The sequence below is a fragment of the Nasonia vitripennis genome, chromosome 3 (assembly GCF_009193385.2).
Source record: "Nasonia vitripennis strain AsymCx chromosome 3, Nvit_psr_1.1, whole genome shotgun sequence".
Taxonomy (NCBI): Eukaryota; Metazoa; Arthropoda; class Insecta; order Hymenoptera; family Pteromalidae; genus Nasonia; species Nasonia vitripennis.
This window is the reverse complement of record NC_045759.1, coordinates 13,954,705-13,972,832: the sequence shown is the minus strand read 5'-3', so window position 1 is coordinate 13,972,832 and position 18,128 is coordinate 13,954,705. Positions and strand designations below refer to the sequence as shown.

General features: G+C 43.8%; 1 long non-coding RNA gene across 1 annotated transcript in view; it reads right to left on the bottom strand.

The window, feature by feature from the left end:
* Positions 1-322: 322 nt before the first annotated feature.
* Positions 323-18,128, bottom strand: part of LOC116416982 — a 39,510-nt gene continuing 21,704 nt past the window's right edge. Inside the window, exon 3 of the long non-coding RNA XR_004227298.2 lies at positions 323-546. This is a non-coding gene — a long non-coding RNA (uncharacterized LOC116416982). The remainder of the gene's footprint in view (positions 547-18,128) is intronic.

Genomic DNA, 18,128 nt, shown 5'->3' with positions numbered 1-18,128 from the left:
GGGATACACGTATTATATGGCTAGGGGAATTACAGCTGAGATACGGAGAAAAAGACAAATAACAATTATTGTTGAACGACACCGCAGAAAGAAAGCTCTAGAAGAATGCACTGCCATCTTGCAGAGTGTATGCACAAGCGTTCTGTTACAACATTGATAACATTGGTGATATGATACGCTTTCTTGTATTTTGAAGAATAATCCTCGTTTCACGTATGACTTCATTTTATTTGCAATGCTAAGAATTATTATTGAAGCGTCATACTTTCCAAGCATTATAAATTGTTATGTTTTATTTGTGAGAAACATATCGACAAAATTCAATAGTATAACATTTATTGATTCAATTAAGAGGTGTTCTGTCGAATTCCAATGGATTGTTTATTACGTAAACAATTTATCGCTTACAGCTTCATGATATCTAACGAGTATAGAAAAGTTCTCTTCTTTACCAACTTCTGAAATACCGTCGATAACATCGTGCTTCCTCACACTCGCAACGTGGTGGCGCTGATATACATCAGCGTCATTTAAGCGCAAAGGTAACTGAAAAATTATTCGGTTTAATTAAAAAAAAATCATATATTGAATTCACTGTAACTTCTTAGTGTATCTATAAGTTATTTTTGAAAAATAATATATCATGAATTATCATCATGAGTTTTATTCTCTTACTTCAACTGAAAGAATATTATTCAACTTTCATCCATAATGATTATTGTGTAAACAACATTTTGAATATTGTCTTCAATTTATTGCAATTACTTGCTCTTGCTGAATTGATTACTGATAATAACATTTGATTAATTTTCGATACTAGCAAAAAAACGAATACTAAAAATAGCAATGTGCTACTTGTATAAGAGAACCGTACAATATCGGCATTTATCCGTTATTTTGATTATCAAGTGAAAAATTAAAAAAAAAAATATTTATCTAGCTTCCCACATCCTCAAAACTCGACATCGAGTGTCTAGCAAAAGCTAACATGTCCTCTGAAATGAAAATACAAAAATAATAATAATAATAATAACAAGGTTACCGACAGCAGGAGTCAAAAAAATAATTCTGCTTCTTACACGTATCAAAACTTGCAGTAATAACATCCACTACACATACGCCCCATAGAGTCGGGGACAACGTATAACGTGATAGGCGCTTATAGCTCTTTTTTCTCTTTCTGCACACTCCATAGCCAGTAGCAAAGAGTAGACAAAGGCAGTTTAGGAAATCACAAAGCGGTATCGGGAATAGAGAAAGAGAGAGCCTATATACAGAAGGGAGACATCAGCGACGGGGGGCCCTGACCCAGACGCGCTCTGACCTTGACGTCAGCCGCGGAGAAAGAGACGGAAAATAGGCACATCTGTATAAGTGCGTGTGCTGGAGCCTTTCTCTTCGAAGCCTATTTTTAACGACCTGCAACCCATATATCTGTATCCCCACGCTCTATATACGTGTATACGCGTGTTGGTATCGAAGCGGGGGTTGTCGCGCGTCTCCCCTTATATAGGCGCGTCGCCGTTATATAGCACCACCGTTATCTTGCACTTGCGCGGGACAGAGATAGAAAACAGAAAGTTGCGACGTATTTTTTTTCTGCACTCCCTCGCAGTCGGCTCGGGAAATCGCGCGGGGATGAAAATAAAGAGAGAGAGAGAGAGAGAGAGAGAGAGAGAGAGAGAGAGAGAGGCAGAAGTAGAACCGCGTGGAGGGTTCGGAAATGTATTCCTCGGGCAGTAGTAGACACGCACGAATAGGGGGTTTGTTGCAAGTAGTTGTTGCCGAGGGAAAAGAAATTAAAGAGTGTATGTATGTGTGTTATTCGTTCGGGAAAGGATGTGGGACGGTGTTCGAAACTCGATGTGATATTAATTTGACGAGTGAATTTTTTTCCGTTAGCAAGTTGTAATTTATTTTGCAGTGAGTTTGCAAATGTACATGTCGCAGAAGAAAAAGAACGCAAATGTGCATAATTTTAAACCAGCATTGGTTTAATATATTTATTATTCTAACTGGTGTGTTTTGAAACATTTTTAAAATACGAAAGCTTTGTTTCAAGTGTGAAAACATCGATATGATAGTTTATAGTTATGTTGCACTTGCCACAGGTAGGACTGATTTTGCTGAGGGTAACTTTTTTCTGCTACAACGAAAATTTAAGACATCCTTTATAATGTTATTCTCAAATTCAGTATAACATATATAGAAATTTAAAAATAATAAATTATGCTAACAATCAATCTAGCATTTCAAGTTTTCATTCTTCTACATATATTTATAATGTGTAACAATTCTGATACTAATGGAGTTTACCATTACGAAGATGTTATAACGTATGTGATTGATTATATAAGAACCAATATCCAAATGTACCGCGTGACTATTCTAGCGGACACATCGGATGGATTTCAAACCGTATCTGCGATTTTTGAACGTAATTTAGTTGCCGTTTTTCCAAGTTTAGTCGTTGACATTAATGAAGTAAACATGATACCCAACAACTTGAAAAGCTTACTCCTATCAGAATCTGAAGGAGAAATCGTGTACGTTATGTTTAGTGGTGTAAACCCAGTGTTTCTTGCAATGCGTTACATAGAATATATGATATTTAATACAGCTGAAACTGAACGACCTAAATGTATAATATTTGTGTTAAACAACGAGACCAGCACCGATTTTCATATTTTTTATCGATTTATCTGGATGCACGACTTTTTAGACATTACCATCATAGAACTACTTCAAAAAAATCAAGTTGGTAACAAGCTTAATAAGCCATCAAACTTTTTAAAGCGCACGTTTGTTCATCAATACAATCCTTTTATTGATAGTTACAAAAAAGAATATTTTTCTATAAATACGAAGATCTTTACTAACAAATTAAATAATTTTTACGGTTACCCTTTGAGTACTGCTGCATATGACATCATTCCATCTAGTGTTGTGACAAACGATCTACTCATGTTTGGCAGTGATTGCTAATCGTTTCGATTTCTAGTGCTAGTAATTTTTCCTTCAAATTATCGGTTGCAACAAGTCACGAAGTAGTATATTTTGTTGTCAACGGTATCGTTGATTTTTCGGCTACGTTTTTCCAGGCTGAGACTCCATTGGAAAATTAAACACCAACTCATCGGACGAGTATTTTTGTTCAATCTTCCTCTACGCATCTTTTGGTCAGACAATATCCTAAGTTTAAAACTGTGATGACACCAAAATCTATCATTGTAGTGATAGTATTTGCACTTGTGCTAGTTGTTTTCATTATTTTGGTACGGCTGTTGAAGCTTGATTTCCAAGCTTGGACCGTTTACAATGTTATTCAGCTGCTCATTGGTAAGTCCGTAACATTCGAAATTCGTACTTTTAAAGAGCAGATAGTATTCATCTGTTCGGTATTAGTTTTTGTGTCATTTTCAACCTGTATGCTGAATACCGCGCTTCAGATTTTTCTGCGTAAAAAGACATACAATACCTTAGACACGATCCATGATGCGTTAAACATTGGTATCAGGCCTTGTATTCCAGACATGCATGTTATCAAAGGTATTCAGAATGATTCGAGCATACATAAAATGATAGAGAGATCGGTAAGTGACTGTGATCCTGATATTTTGACATATGACGTAAACTGCATTCTAGTAAGTACTGACAATGGAATAGCTTTGGAAAGCCTGTTTTCGAGAAACATAGATGGATGGATCATCAAATTAATAAAGGAACCTTTAACGCCCAGTTAGACTTGTATGCTATTCTCCAAAACATCACCATACATCGGCCGATTAAATGTAATTATCACACGAGTTAAAATTAAAATTATTTAGCAACGATTCTGGAAATGCAGAGTTTTATGAGAAACTTGTTCCATTTTTAATGGCTGGATTCTTACTATCTTGATTCATAGCTTTATGCGCAATTACATACGACCGCGTGATGAAATTATTTTGAAAAATACAATTGGAAATCTTTGTTTTATGACAAGGTTACACTTTATGTACTCTTAGGTGAAATATTTTGAAATTGATCGAAAAATGTATAGACTATACATGTTCAACTACTATTTCGTCAACCAAAAAAAGTTGAATAAATCAACAATTATTAAAGGATTACATTCTCTGAAATTTTTGAGAAAAATTATTTATGAATACTCAATAGTGAATTTGCAAGAAATTTTGAGTTCTATTTTTTCAAAGCAATCCTCATTAATAATAGTTTGTAAAACATATAATATAATGATATGTATGACTCACGCAAATAAAGAATATTCAATACTAATGTACAGTATTTTATTCCAATATATTTCTCAGCAACCTACGTTTAAAAACAATGAAATAAAATAATAAATTTCAATTGATAACTGCAAATCGTTCCGAGATATCGATTCGACAAAGCGTTCGAGCGACAAATTGACTTCAAGAGAAATCGTGGTAGTTGAGTTAATGCGTCCTTTACACTTTTTTTTCTAATTTACCTAAAAACAAGAGAAAAGTCATGTTCTCGGGGAAAGTAAAACTAGCTTTCTAGTCGCCGACTTCTTTCAACGTCAAGTTTCTCTAAACCTAAAAAAAATCATCTTCACACCCTGAGTAAGTAAATAGGAACCCTATCTGGTCTAAACTCCGAAAAAAAGCTCGCGTGCCAGTGCACCTCATCGCGTCGAAAATCACCAATTCCCGGGTCGAAGAATCAGCGCACGTATAGCTCCAATTTGCAGTCTCTAAAGCGAGTCGTCCCTTTTATCACCGACAGGAAAAAGACAAAAGCCCCTTCCCCGTCCCCCGCGGTGCGATAACGCGTTTTCCCTCCACTCGGACCTCAAAAACTCGCCCACTCGGGGACGAAAACGGGATAATCCTGGAGCCGGAGCGAGAGAGAGAGAGAGAGAGAGAGAGAGAGAGAGAGAGAGAGAGAGAGAGACAGACAGAGAGAGAGAGTGAGAAAGAGAGATATCGAGTTTAATCCAGCAGCGATGCGGGACGTCGCGCGGCAAGGTTACAGGGGTCGTCGGGTCAGCAACACCACGGCCACCGAGCGTTCGCTTCCCCTACTCTCTCGCTCTCTCTTTCCCCGTTCGCGATATCCCTCCCTGTACAGATATACACACACACACACACACACAGCGTGAACGGCGTCGTCTAGTAGTCCGCAGCTTCCTTTCTTCGACTTCCTTCCCCTGCGACGCCGGCACTGTCTGTCTGTCCATGTAGGTATATATATTAGGAGAGAGAGAGAGGGGGGGGGGAGACGTGCGCCCGCCGCCGCTGCTTTTATTCCCACCACCGTGTGGCGCGGAGAGATTCGCAGGATACGTGGCAACGACTCGGTCCAGAATGCCGCGAGAGTTTAGCTACCCTTTTGGGGGTATATTATACATGTATGCGTGTGTGTACGTAGCGCGGACCGCGCGTAGGTTGTTGGCTCTCTGCAGCCTTTTCGAGGGGAATGCCGCGGGTTTTTTGCTATTATGCGCGTGCGACGGCCTGGAATTCGGCGAAGAAGCCTATTTTAGCGCTCGCGTGTGACGGAGGCGAGTTTAACGTTCGTTATGCATACAGGGAAGAAATTTTAATTTTTGTTATCTGCTCTTCACTCCGCGCTCGCGTTTTATCTCTCTGCGGTATCTAAGCTGTTACGCACCGAGAGAGAGAGAGAGAGAGAGAGAGAGAGAGAGAGAGAGAGATTCTCGTTACAGCCTCTCCCTTTCGCCTCCTTTGGGGAATCTCTTTCTTTCTCCTCGACGCCCTCCTGCAGAAGCGCCTTTTTTCTTTCACGGCGTGTCTGCTACTGCTGCACCTTATCTTTTTTGTCGTTTATGCGCAGAAGCGAAATGCGTCGGCGGGGGCGGCTGGCTTTGTTCGCGCGGCTTTTCCGCGATTTAATTTTTATGCGGAACCTGGGGGCCGGCTCTCGAGCTTTTTCCTTTCAAGCTTTTTGACCAGCCGTTAAAAATGTACGCTGATACGCGTTTTATTTTTAATCATCAGATCTAATGAAATTCGATGAGAGAAACGCAATGTTCGCAAAGAACACCCATAAATTATTCATAGGGTCATTCCAGGGAAGCAGTTAGTGCAAAACGAAGGGACCGGCGAAATTGCATACAGAGAAGCGAGTAAACACGCGATGCGTATCGGGGGGTGGTTATCGACCAAGCTGCATACTCTTATGCGCAACCTTGCGATTCAGCGAAATACACTATGCGACCGGTTCCGATGAAACACAGCCATAGATAATAAATGAAAACATTCAGCGCACGATTAACCCTTATACGTGACTCCGAGCAACCTAAAGAGACGGACACGCGTCCGCGTATAATAGAACGCGTACCTAGACACACTCGGGCGCACTTGGGGCGGTCATTAGCTCTAGGGCGCGGTCATTGTGCAGTACAGGCGGGTCGGCGCCTTGCGCACAAGCACTATTTTATGTACAGCACACACGCTCGCGATTCTTATCCGGACGAGCTGCACACGTTCGCAAACACACATCACTGTACAGCGGAGAGAGAGAGAGAGAGAGAGAGAGAGAGAGAGAGAGAGAGAGACGCTGGAGGGGGTGTCTGGTCTGGGTCACCCCCTTTCTGTCTGGCCTGTGTGCAGCAAGTAGAGTATAGAGACACTATAGGCGTCTGTGTCTGTTCCCCCTGGATGCTATGGGCTGCACGCTTCCTACATGTCGCGACGCGTTTTCTGCGGGCTTTTTTTTACCTTGCTATATAGGGAGGTATATTTTGCAATTTTCATTTGTATACCTACTAAGAATATTACTCGCGATATGGCGAACAAAAATTTTGTTCAACAGTCAAAAGCTTCTCGTATTATCTACGACCGTACAATACAACGCCCAGACACAATTATTCCCAGCCGCTGTCCTGTCATATTGTTTCACTTTTCGGGTCCTGCATCTCCAGCTGCGCAACCCCCTTTTCAAAAGGAGTAGCTCCTCTCAGTATGCAACACGATGTTGTTATTTTCGAGCGACTATGTATACGTGCAGTACGCGAACCGGTGATGCCTCATTATTGCCCGACGTACTCTGTGCATTACCCTGCATTGAGTATGAGCATTGAGCGTGCTATGTGATTCTCTTAGGAAAATCGACGTCCATAAAAAAAGTGTCGAATCGTACTAATAAAAAGGCTGTAAACCTAAATAAACATCGCATACAAAACGCAAGCGCATAGCTACAACCTACGCAATAGATTCACCCTTAGCCGTGGAAAAGCACCAGTAGAAAAAGACGAGCATACAGCGACGGCCGAGCGCCGCTGCAGTAAAAGTCGTAGTCTCGCACGGAGACGGCATAGAGGGGTCTCGGCCAGACGCTTCGACCGGTCGTGCCGAGCAGCGGCGGGCGGCGGCGTCTGTGCCAGGGTGGGCGGTGCACCTCATCCCCATGACCGACTACTGTCTTTCTTTCTCTCTTTTCCTCCACAGCGGCTCGAGAATGCCAGATCGATCGCTAGCTACGAGACGGCGGCGAATTTCGTACGGAATATATCTCTCGAAAGAGCTTTCAAAAAGCTCTGGGAAGGATTAAATTTTTGCGCACTGATTTATCGCAAAAATTACTCCCCAGCCAGGGTCACACAGCGTCCCTCGAGCTCACCCCGTACATCCTTCTCTCTCTCTCTCTCTCTCTCTCTCCCCGGCAATCCTTTCCCCGTCTCTTTCACTCTCACGTTCACTTTCTCCCGGTTCCGCGTGTCTTCTTCTCTCTCTCTCTCTCTCTCTCTCTCTCTCTCTCACTCGCACTTGTGCGCACACTCGAGATGCGCCGGCACTAGAGCGAGGGAGAAACGAGAGCCGCTGCGCCGTCATCGTCTGCGGTTCTCTGGAGGGGGTGTCTGGGTCAATCCCCTCCAGCATATAGTGGCGGGAGAGTCTTGTCTGCGACGCTCGGGGGTTCGCAATCCCGAGCGCATTTCCCGGGCCGGCTGCGCCCGGGCGAATCCATCCGCCGCGCCGGCTTTCATAACTTCGCAGCCTTGGCATTCGCCTACTACTCCCTCTCTCCCCCACTGCTTCGTCTGAGCTTTTTTTGTGCGTGATTTTTTACGGCTACGAAATTATTTTCAACGAAACATTTTGACGAATAAAGTATAGAGAAAAGAAGCTCCACCCTCGCACCAGTCATTAAAGGCCCATAATTTCCGAGGATCTCTAGCTCCACCAGGAAGCCGTATAATCCGTCCCTTTCTATTTCCCAGCTCGTGCGGAGGACTTTTATGTACGAGGAAACGCGAGCAGTGACTCACGGCAGTAGTAGCGTCGTCCTTTTTACGTCCGCGAGAGAGAGAAAGAGAGAGAGAGAGAGAGAGAGAGAGAGAGAGAGAGAGAGAGAGAGAGAAGAGAGTCTCCTGTATATAACTCGATGTACGTCGTAAACGCGGTATTATATGTGCGCGTGTATTCGGCTTTTATATTATTATAGGCGTTGGGTTGGTGAACCGTCGCTTTTTTTCGCTCGTTCTTTGTCTATACGGGGATTGGAAAGCCTCGTCGTTGCTATACTGGCCTTTACTTAAACTCCTTAACTGTGTATATGTATGTATAGCTACAGAGGACCTATGTGGTTGTTGGAATAACAACAAGGGGAACATCAAGAAGTACTGCATTGATCAAACTCTTTTTATATTCTGCGCACCTCCGACTATTCAGCAGTTATAGCAATAGCGGCTGAAGCCTGACAAAAGACAGTTATATACCACCATATATTTATGCCCTGGGCTCGCAAATAACGATGAGGGAAATGTAAAAGCGCCTGTGCGCCATCTATCTTCGCTGGCCTAAAACAGTCGAAGAGTCCGCGGACCAGTCCAAAATCGCTTCGCTTTTCAACGTCACGCTTCAAAACGCCGTCGCTATATACTCTTGAGACAACAACGGAATAAACACCCTGTGCGCACATAAAGTCAGCCCTCGACAGAGGATTAGGCGTCTCTAACAGCTCATTACGATTCCTCCTGTCGAAAAGTTATAATTACGCCCACGCGTATAACAACCCCCCGACAATTACGCCACTTTCGACTGCTAAATCACCGAGCGAATCTCGGAGTTTATATTCCACGCGCAATTTGACTGGCTGTATATACATTCGCGCTGTCGTCTACTTAAAAGTACAAAGCCTCTCTCGCGCAGGTGAAATATTGTCAGCGGTTATATATGTACACTCACACACAGATTAGGCTAAGTGCGCCAATTATTCGAGCTTTCCAGGCTATAAACACGATAAAGTGCCTCCGAGAAACTTATTGAATTCCAGGGAATTTTTCGAGCGAGAAAGAACTCTGCGCGTCGCGGCTCGAAGAAGGAGATAGAGAGAGAGAGAGAGAGAGAGAGAGAGAGAGAGAGAGAGAGAGAGAGAGAGAGAGAGAAAGAAAGCGAGAGAGCTTATAAAAGGGCCCGGTGTGTGCAAAAACGAGAGAAGAGAGTCGGCGGCGGCGGCGCGGACTGCAGCGCAAAACCGGCACAATTGGTTCAGTGGGGCGGTGCCCCTTCGGCCTTGGCCGGGGACACTGAACTTCGACGACTGCACTGTACAGATGGTGTTGGATTCGACGAGGCCCTACTGCGCGAAAGGGCTGCCATCGCCGTGTGCGATTATATTTTTGCCTTTTTCAGGGCGGCCCTTCGATCTGGTTCTGGAAACGTGTTTCGACTTGTGCTTTTTTTTCCATCTCCTCGAGAGCGAGCGGCTCCGAGCTCTGTATCGAGTATTCGTTTTAAAAGATTTAGGTCGAGAATTGCACGTAGTGCAGTATATAGTCGATTGAAAGAAATAAAGCACATCCAATTACACAACGTCTGCGGCGAGCCCCCACGGAGGAATTGATAATTGCGTTTTAAATATGGCCCAGTAGTCTCCCCTTCGAATTTGCGAGTCGGTAACTACCTCAATTGTTATGCCACTTGCAGCACAGTAAGCCACTCGGTCTCGGCTCTCTCTCTCTCTCTCTCTCTCTCTCGTTGTGTAAGTTGCCGTTGTGTGGGGGCTTCGATATATGACGAAGGTATACATGTATACATCGTCGTCTGCGAGTGTACGTGCTTCGTTTCATCAGTTGCGCACACAGCTATACGAAGCGGACACGGCTATATACCTCGAGAGCGTTAACCCGATCCAAGACATCCTTCCTTCCATGCAGTCAGCCTATCTGGGGATGGGTGTATTGTAACGAGTGCGTATCACGGCAAAAGCTCTGCTGTAGATAATACTGGATTATTTCTTTTTTTCGTTTGAATTTTCCAAGTATAATTTATCCTGAATTCGAAAAAGAGTATATAATATACTTGCATACATACGATCGAGAATCGTTTTAGTTGCGGCGACCGGTAATTCGTGTAATTGAAAATCAATCGCCAGTCTCGCTGAATATTATTAATGAAGCGCGTGCATAACGCATCGGACGATGATACGCACGCGCGTCTCATATATTTATAGCGCGACGAGCTGCGGAGAGCGAGGCATTGCACTCTCGCGCCGAGAGCTGTGCTATACACTCCTGCATCGCTGATCCAGAGAACACAATTTTTGCGCCTTGCGCTCTGCTGCTTTACTTTCTCCCAATACGGCGAACTTTTACTTTCGTTTTTTTGCTCGTGTTAATTGAAAATTGTTCATTTATCTATAAGGCTGTTCTTGTTTTAAACAGTTGAATTTATGCAATTTTTGGGGTGGGTTGTTGTACCGCGCCAAAGCTGATGCAATTCTCAGCCCGTCTTCAAATAATTCCACATACCAATAACGAGTTGAATAATCAGTATTCCAAAAAAAAAAAAAAAAACATAAAACGCACACAACCCGATTTTTTCTCAGCGTATATTTTTCACAACCCAACCACGCAAGAATCTCAACAACTCTTCCCCAAGGCTCATCCTCCATCCTCGCCCCACTCGCAAAAAAATACCACCATCCCAAAATCCCAAAAACCTCTCCCACTTCCCCCATAGTAACATTCCCTTCTCCTCGTCATCAACCCCACCTCCTAAGGCCGATGCATCGCGCGGAATGCAGCAGCAGCGGCGGCGGCGGCGGCAAAAGAGAGCGAACGCGACGCATACGAAGTTTGCTCATCCGAGCGCAGCTGCAGCAGCAGCGTCAACGGTCACTGGGTTCGATGCACTTGCGCCGCTGCAGAACGAGTAGGAGAGAGAGAGAGAGAGAGAGAGAGAGAGAGAGAGAGGAGGCCGCACGGTTCGCGAATGACTCAGGCCGCGGGGTGGGGGTGCGGGAGCGCGCTTATACTGCGGCCTTGACCCGACTGCACTTCGGTGCGTCGCACCTTGACCGTCGAGCGATCGCGGATGGATTTATTATTACGCTGATGCGTAGCTTTCGGCGAAGCTTTCTTTCTTTTTCGATTTGGGCGAACGAGTTGAATAAAGCTACGTAGGCTACTGCTTTCTTACATACGCGTCCCCGACAACTGAGTATTACAAGGTAACACTTTTATTCTTGTTCTTTCATCTAAATCGAATTTGTAATAACAGTGCCTGCACGATTTCGCAAATTACGCGAGAATTACGCAATCTGCATAATTTCAATTATGTCATTCCTTGTGCGCACGCACGAGAGAGAGAGAGAGAGAGAGAGCTTATAAATAAATTACACGCTCGGGACGAGGGTATAAGAGACGAGTCGCGCTTTGCATCTAGTGTGACTGCGCGAGTTTCTTTGTAACTTTAATTGCATAAGGCAAAATTACATAGTAGTGTAGGCTGCAATTAAAACAATCGTCCGCACTCGAGTATAGCAATAATATAGCCCTCTTGTAGCTTCCGTGCATAATAACGCCGATTTTCTATTATCGAAGCTGGGTATACTATTACATGGTGTGATCGCGCGTTACGCGTCGCAGGGAGAATCTTACAGCAGCGCGAAAGCTCTTATCGTCGGTGATTTATGTCCTTCTGCATCCGGCGGCGCGACGCTCTTATCTCTCCGCTCTCTCTCTCTCTCTCTCTCTCTCTCTCTCTCTCTCTCTCTCTCTCTCTCGGCTTGTCCCGTGAATCCCCGCTGCAATGTCAACGCGATAGCTGAAATTGTGTTACGAAAAAGAAAAAGGGAGCAGAGTGTGCAGACTGTATCAGTGACATAAAATCCGCGAGTCGATCGTTTCGAAACGCTCCCTTCTTTTTTAATCTACTATTACACTCAGCTCTTGCGACATCGTATTATAAAGCCTGTCCAAGTGTAATTACACGCGTCGATCAATGCATCCCTCATTTCGAATTCCTCATATCTACATCCAGTCTCGGTTAGTAATATCCACGCACACACACACACACACATACAAGTGCGTCGTCCCTGAAGGAACGAGTTCATTATCTGGCGGAGGGCTCGAGGAAGAGAGGGACTAGAAAGAGAGTATATATTCACGAGAGACAAAGGCATAGCCTATACGCTGTGCAAACGAGCTGCTGCCGATGCTCATCCCGTAATATATTCCCGCACGCGTACGTATCTATAATACAGTATCACCGACTCGCGCCTCTCGCGCGCACGAATGTGCTGCTCGAGAGACGACTATGTATAGTATGCGCTTTGGCTTTAAAGGTCAACGTATCTGTCCCTCGCGCGCGCGAGAGTTTATCGAGCGGATCTTCTTTCGACGTGCATCCGGTAGGCTTTTAATCGTCCGATGCGCCTCTTATAAAATGATTGACTCGACGGCGAAAATATTGAATCTCTGAAGTGTGTAAGTAAACAAGCACCGCAGAGCGAGATGTACGAAAACACGAACTACTCAAAGGAGTCCCGAAAAAAGTCTCCCGTGTTTCCGTCGTTGCAGCTATAAGCTCCGCGCTGACAGCTGCGCTCGCGAGCGCGAGAAAAACAGCGGGAGCGATATATATTTTTATACCGAGTATAAGAGCCAGCTGTGGAGCAAGGTTACTGGGATATGCACCGAATATATCTCGGCTGTGATAGCCCGGTTATTCACTTGGATTTTTTTCGTTATCGCGAAAGCTAGCCTACATATATCTATATCACTCGCTCTGGAGTGTATATAATTAAATGTTTGACTATGTTCGCGCGGAGATTTTGTTTTTGCGGTTCGGCGCTGATTTGAAAATAGTGTTGAGTCGAAAGTGTTTCACGCGAACATTTGAATTGCAAAACGCATTATTATGTGCGATGGAATATCTCGAGCTATCTGCAATGCACTTTCGATTCGTGCTACTCTGCTGTGCATAAGCGCACGAAGGTTTTCACTCGAGCTTGTTATGACGAATGATCTCAGCGCGTTTCTCCCCTCTTATTAAGATAATCAAGTATCTGTTAAAAATAATTGAATTTTTAATCTTCATTGGAATATGCCAAGATATTTTTGCGTTCGCCCGGCCGATGCGATATGTACCCTTCACAAATATCGAATTCCAAAAGCTCCGAAAAACTTGTATTCCCCGCACACTCCCACACACGTACACTTCCAAGAAGCTCTCATCGCAGGCACTTCCCTGCCTCGTCACCTCTTCAGCCTGTATTTACACGTTCGAGCCCACATACATACCCACAGCGTCGCTTCACACACACGATCGAGCGAAAGCGTCGAGTTAGATATAAGAACTTCTGGTGGGGATAGCCAGCTATAAGCTCGCGCTTGCAGTGGAGTGTATTTCTGGTGCGATAGCGCTCTCTCGGTGCATCGCCCCTAACCTTGAACTGGTGAGCATTTCTGCAGCGGCGAGTGTGTGTACGTGACATCGCACGACTCGTCCTAAAAAAGTTATTCCTGGAGTTCAGGTGTCCCGAAGAGGAGGAGGAGGAACTTTTTTCGGGGGAGGAAACGGAATTTGGCATTCTGATCGTGCGGTGACTGATGGCTGGAGGAAAAGAAAGGAGCGGGTATTAAGCGAGCGCGTGACCGCCGGGGATTTATTTTGACTTTGTAGTTTTTAGGAGGTGTACTTGCTTTTTTCTTCGAAGAGAGAGAGAGAGAGAGAGAGAGAGAGAGAGAGAGAGAGAGAGAGAGAGAGAGAGAGAGGAATGAACGTTTCTTCGGACGTGAATTCTTTTTCGATTGAGGAGCTTGTCAGAGGACTGCTCGGCTGTTTACTCGACGATGGATGTCTGGATTTTTTTGAAAAATTCGTTAAACAACTGCTTTTACTTCACGGAGATTATCGAACTTAATAATCCTCATTGGCAAACATTTCCATTTCCCGCACAAAGCAACGCTCTCCATTTCTCCCGAATTTGCTGTTCTGCATGTATAATACACACACAGCTGGAGTATAAGAAGCCCGAAGGCGTCATCGTCATTGCGAACACGGGCTCTCGACGCGCGTATTGATTATACGCGGCAAAGGAAAGCATCGCCGCCGAGTCTCATATAATAAGGCTAATGCCTCTTGGGCCTCTCTTTCACAGCGCACATACGCACTGCGTACAGTCGAGGGTGCCGCCCTCTCTTCGCGACGACGACGACGAACAAAGAAGACGACGTGACTTCGGAACAAGGTCGGCGCACTGGATAAAATTGATCTTGAACCTTTTTTGCCCGCGACTCTCTCTCTCTCTCTCTCTCTCTCTCTCTCTCTCTCTCTCTCTATCTCGCTGTTTATTTTTTCGCCAAACTCTCGCATCGTCGAGAGGCATTAATCATCGAGAGTTTCTCCATTGATGATATTGCCTGTGGACGACTTTTCGAATAAGAGCAAGATTAAAGTTTATTTCTTGTGCATGTGTTATAGTGAAGGAGAGCTTCGAATGAAATGTATGTACCGATACGAGTTCTTCGGAAGGAGATTTTTCTCTTTCGGTATTTTATTTTAGTCCGCTCTCATCGCGAATATAATGATCGAGTCGTAAATTGTGAGCTTTACTGCAATTGCTCGTGTCTCGTTGGGAAGTACGAGAGCGAATGTGTGTTTTCGATTTTTTGCGGTTGAAAAATGCGCGGTTTATATGGCGGTTTACTCTCAGTCTATGAGGCGAGCGATGTTCGAAATAAGAACTTATTTTCTTGAAGGTTACACTCGCTGCTGCTTTAATGCTACACATACGAAAACACCCGAGGGAAGTAAAGCTTCGCAGACGAGAACAATGCAAGGGTCGGCGTAGACATCATATAATTGCTGATGTGGGGAAGAAAAAATACGCGCTTGAAAGCTCTTCAAAGCTGCGTCAGTTTTTTGAAGTTTGCATACTTCGGTAACCTGACGGACGGAGGAAGTTAAAGCTCTTCTTTTTTTAACTTCGTGAGCCTCGTTCGGATCAAAAATAATTCAACGCTCTTATAAACTTAATTTTCTCTTTAAATTACAACACAAATAAAAAAAAATTATTTTATTGAAAGAGTAATAACGAGTGAAGAAAATATCCATTAGCAAAGCCACAAAAAGTCCACCATCGCGCGACGCGTTTCGACTTCAACTTGTTAAGCGCCATTTGAACCGGTCCCTTTCTCCCTCGCAGCGACGCACTTCGCAACCCTCAGCTCTAACGCTTGTGCAGCCACACGACGAGACAGCAGTCGTAGTCATTCACGCGTGTGTTCGCACATAGGAAGAAGAAAAAAAGTGGCAACCACAGCACCTCTCGCCGATACGCAGACGCGAGACGAGACGACGGCGTGTCTCGCACAGGGGATGATGATGCAACAACGTGACCGGTACACTGAGCTGTGTGTGCAGTGTCAGGAGGCGCGCGCTCTTGAAAAATATGCGGGACTGCTTGTTAGCGTATACGCACATAACGTGTGCTGTGCAGCGGAGCAGCCGATGTAATGAAGAGCCGCGCGAGAGAGACGCTCGTGAGAGTAGACTTCGAGAGAAGGTCTTAATTGAGCTGGGAAATCATCCGGGGTGAGGGAATGTGAGAGACAATGCGCGCTGAGATATGTAGAGCGTTGTGAGTGTGAGCGGGGCATGTTACATGTTAAGCTTGGGAAGAGGATGATTATATTGAGAAGTGTGTATAGGGAGCTGATCGGTGCTTTTAATGATGATGATCCTGTTATTCGGGGAATTCTTTTGGGTAACTGCGAGGAAGAAAAACGAAGTGACTTTTGTGTGTTTAATTTGCGTTTACGATTCTGCATGTCTATAATTGGCACTTTTATCGTAAAAGGACACTAATTGAGCCTGAAAAGCTGGATATCAAAACTTTCCAAAATTTTCAAAATTTTTTCCGCAAATTTCTTCCTCTCCGTCCGTTACACTTGGCATCCCTTCGTGCGGTAGATCGCCGGTTCAGAACCCGGCTAAATAGATCTACTGAGTGTTCGAACTCACAGATACCTACCTTACCCACACAACTCTTCCGATCAGGCCCTCAGACACGCCCGCTTCTGGTCCATATATGTTGGATCAAGCGTTCACGGCGTTTGCTCTGTGCGCGGCTAAGTGCAGTGACTGCAGCCCAGTGTCTATGCTACACATTAGGTGCGATCGACACGACTCGTCTCAAAGAGGGGTGGTGTCGCAGTCGCACACGTCTGCAACGCGAGCGACGAGACGAGTCTGCGATAAGCCTCCGCAGAGCCGTACTACGATGCATAGCATGCGCTTGCATCGTCCCGCTTGTTATACGACTTGGTGATGTTATACAGCTTTTTCCGCAAGCTCGCGTACTTGTAACTTTCCCTCCAAATAACCATTTCTCATCGCAATTCAAATCGAAAGCGCCTCCCATCAGCCACGATCTTATATCCAATATATATATATATATATATATATATATATATATATATATATATATATATATATATATATATATATATATATATATATATATATATATATATATATATATATATATATATATATATATATATATATATATATATATATATATATATATATATATATATATATATATATATAAAAGTCATGACCAGATGAAGTGAAGCCAAGAATGCAACAATATGATTGGCTCATGTAGTGCGCATGCGTCAAAAGTATCGTTAAAATTTTTTGATTTGTTTTTGATTTCTAAAATTGATTCTAATATTAAAAATGTAATATAATACTATAATACATATCAAATTATAATTTGTGTATTTATAATATTCTAGAGACATTCTACTCTCGAGACTATTCTATTCTCGAGACATAACCTTAAAATTTTAAAAGGAAGTTGGCGACGAAACCGCGGCAATTTTGAAATTTATATGAGCGCGAAATGAATCATATATTGTAAAGTTTGATATATTTCCGTGATAGAGAACAAATATTAAAAATATCAATCAAGTATTTATATTCCATTTAATAAATTAATGAAATTAAAGTCTACTACAGTGCGCGCAGCGCACTGCGCCACGTCTAGTATATATATATATATATATATATATACACACACACACACCCGGTTTAACCACTTTCTCTAAAAGACATATTCGCCAAAAGCGTGCAATACATATCCCAGTCCAATGGTGAATCACCCCCATGTACACACGTATAAATACACGTATACTCGAGAGAAAGAGACGACTTATATACGAAATTCGCGTGCGTCGAGCTCATTTTCTGACGTCAGACGCGCATTGTGCACGAGGAGGCTTCGTCGCGTGCAAAATGCATTTCGCGAGGGTGAGAGAGTTTTTTGAATGTCAATGTCTTTGTTCGACGTGGCGTCTGCGTCTCGGACGACGCGACGCCCTTTTTCGCCAGACGACGACGACGAGTATATAGAGAGAGAAAGAGAGGGTGGAAGAAGAAGACGCGGGAGGATGAGGCGACGAGACGGTCAAGCATGAGATATGCGCGTCTCCCGTCCCTTTGATCCTTGAGATGTTCGTGTGCGCGGAGGCGTGTAGCTTGATTTTTCTTTTTTTGGTACAGTGATGGGCTAATGTTGGGATTAGGGGTAGTTATTCGTTTATGGGACGTGATTTTTAAGAAAATTACGGAGATTCAATTCAATTTGGTCCGAGAGTGAAAGCGGGAACACTTTTCTCTAGTTTTGTATCCCTCATCCAGGTGTGTTTATCGATGACACGTTACTCACGACTGACGCGAATTGCGCCTTTCTAAGTAGAATAGCACACCTGAAAAGCTTTCATTTGGTTTTCTCAGAAGCTTTCTCGCATACAAAGCACGAGAAAATAAGTAGAGCCTTTGAAGCTTGACCTCATGTCACCATTCGATACACCTATATTATTACGTAATACACCATTT